At 44.1% G+C, this 2,943-nt stretch overlaps 1 pseudogene; it reads right to left on the reverse strand.

The window, feature by feature from the left end:
- Positions 1–293: 293 nt before the first annotated feature.
- On the reverse strand, positions 294–1,593 carry LOC145540418 (serine/threonine-protein kinase VRK2-like; annotated as a pseudogene).
- Positions 1,594–2,943: the final 1,350 nt, after the last annotated feature.

Consider the following 2,943-nt stretch of genomic DNA (forward strand, 5'->3'; position numbering starts at 1 on the left):
TCCTCTTTTGCTCTTTTCTCCCTGTTGTAGAGGACTCAGCACTTCTCTCACTGTAGACTTTTTTCCATTAACCTATTTTGCATCTGATTAACTTGCTTTGGGCAGCCTTTCATGAATCAATTTTTTGACTGTTGGGAGTATGCAGTTACACCCTCTCCTCTAGTGGAAAATTCCAGTACCTTAAAGGTATTCATTCCACTTGGGTTCAGAATTTTCTTGAGCACTGATAGTTTGGCTCTTCCTCATATTCATCATATGGTGAGTTATGAGTATATGCCAAGTACTAGGCTATTTCACCTGGCTTGAGCATCCAAGCCAATAAACTCTTAAGTCTCATTATGGCCTTTATTAGAATTTTCCAAGTACTGTTTGTGGTTCTCAGTGGGACAATATCTGTAGGAAAAGCCATAATCTGTAAGATAAGCCCTGTCTGGATTTCTGTAACCCAAAAGTAGATTCACTGCTTTTGTATCACCATGAGCATATTCATTTTCATGTATATTTTGCAGTACATCCAACATTTGGATACTTAGCTGCAAGACAGTTGCCTTTTTTAAAGTACCATCTTAGTCTGAGATCTGCTATGAGTCCACTTCGCCTGGAGGAGGGCATGGCTACCCACTCTAGTATTCTTGCCTGGAGAATCCTATGAATGGAGCAGCCTGGTGGGCTACAGTCCACAGAGTTGTAAAGAGTCGGCCACGACTGAGTGACTAAGCACACAGCACAGTTTTTCCATTACCATAAATATGGAACTTCTTCCCTTGAATTCAGTAATACCAGATCTGTAAAACAGAGGAATTCCTAAATAAGCATGTAGTTCGGGTTCTATCCATCTTTTGATAGTATTTTGGGGGAGCTCTTTGAAAAAATTTAAATTCTGATAATAGCCATTTTCTTGATATTCTGCTTTTATTATGTATATCCTGTCTTTATCTGGTTTACTTGTGCACACATGCTCAGTCACTTCAGTTGTGTCTGACTCTTTGAGACCTTATGGACCGTAGCCCGCCAGGCTCCTCTATCCATGGGATTTTCCAGGCAAGTATACTGGAGTGGGTTGCCATGCCCTCCTTCAAGGGATCTTCCCCACCCAGGGATCAAATTGATGTCTCCTGTGTCTCCTGCATTGCAGGTGGATTCTTTACACACTGAGCCACCTGGGAAGCCCAGTTTCTTTATAGGGAAAGTTAAATGTATCAAACCAAATTCTCCAGAGCCAGTTATCTTGCTCAGTACCCATCGTTCTCCTTTTATGTCATACAGAACCTTGCCTTTTGGAAGTGGAGCAGGAGTTTGTACATCTCATTTCTTCTTGAGGGCGTCACTTCAACCACGGAAGTAGGCACCAGGGCGGAGCGTGGTGTCTCACTCCAGTGCAGCTCCTCCCTGAGTCTGGGGCACAGGCAGACAGCAGGGGCCAGAAGTGAGAGAAGGACCCGGGACTTAGGAGTAAGAGAAGGCTAAACAGTCCCTTGGGTCCCCACTGCTAGGGGTCTGGCAGGCTTGAGGACCAGAACTTTATATTCCTGAGACCTGTGTCAGTAGCTCAAAGTCTGTCAATCTGTTGAGATACCTGATATGTAGAAACATTGTTCTGTTTGGGGAGTTCCCTGGTGATCCAGTGATTAGGACTTGGTGCTTTCAATGCCACTGCCTGGGTTCAAAACCTGGTCAGGGAACAGATCCTGCAAGACCCATAGCGAGGCCAAAAAAAAAATAATTTTTAAAAAAATTTTGACTTTATGTCTCTAATCAATTCTGAATATAAAGACCCAGAAACTGTGATCCTAAACATCCAATAACTGTCATGACCCTTCAGAGTCAACAGTGGAATGCTGGATACCATAGGGTCTGTCTCAGAGAGGGAGAGAGAACCAGCATGCGAAAGGGAGAGGAAGAAGACTGTGTTTCTCTCTTATCCAAAATGATCATCCAAGGACTTCCCTGGTGATTAAGAATCCACCTGCCAGTGGAGGGGACATGAGTTTGAACCCTGCTCCAGGAAGATCCCACATGCCGTGGAGCAGCTAAGCCCATGCACCACAACTATTGAAGACTGCACTCCTCAACAAGAGAAGCCACCACAGTGAGAAGCCCATGCACCACAAGGAGAGAGCTGTTGCAACTCACTGCAACTAGAGAAAGCCCACAGGTAGCAACAATGACCCAGGGCCACCAAAAATAAATATGAATAAATAAATGGTCATCCAAGGTGGAAAGTCTTTCTTCAAATGAAGAAAGAACTGGAGTCTGGCTGATCAGGATAGCTGAGAGGAGGGGCTTGTGAGAAAGGAGTACCATTTATTGTGTGACATGCATCTATCAGGCAGTGGTTTCCGAATGAAGAAGCCAAGTCTCAGCCAAGTCAAGTAACTTGTCCAAGGTACACAAATAGCCATTTGTGATTGAAACCAATGACTGACTCCTTCTACAATCCTACACACACTCCTGGGCCAAGAATGTGTGAGAATTTATGATTTGAACAACCTGGATTTTCACCCTACGGCCAACCAAACCACCCACAAAACCTGTAGAAAGCTGGGATTCTATTTTGTGACTTATCTTCAGTGTAGCTCCAAACCAAATTGGGACAGTTTTGTACCTTGCATCTTATTAAAATTGGGGCTAACACAGTGGGATTGATTTGAGGAGCCCTGCCTTAGTAGAATATTCAAACTGTTTCCTTCTCTCTGGATGAGTCTCTGAGAGTTCCTAGAACCTGGGGAGAGTAAGGGAGGATCTAGAGCCTTCCTTCTACACCAGGAAATCCTGGTTTTGCTAAGAACTTGGTCAAAGCTTTGGTAGTGTCAACACGAAAGACAATCCACAGTTGTCGTTACTGCTTGATAGTCTCTGAAGAACTGTGTCTGTATGCCAGGATATTTAGTAGGAGGCTCCTTCCTTTATGACATCACCAGGCAGGTAGCTAAGGGGACTAGT

Source organism: Giraffa tippelskirchi, chromosome 3 (genome assembly GCF_054371585.1).
Source record: "Giraffa tippelskirchi isolate mGirTip1 chromosome 3, T2T-mGirTip1v1.2.pri, whole genome shotgun sequence".
Taxonomy (NCBI): Eukaryota; Metazoa; Chordata; class Mammalia; order Artiodactyla; family Giraffidae; genus Giraffa; species Giraffa tippelskirchi.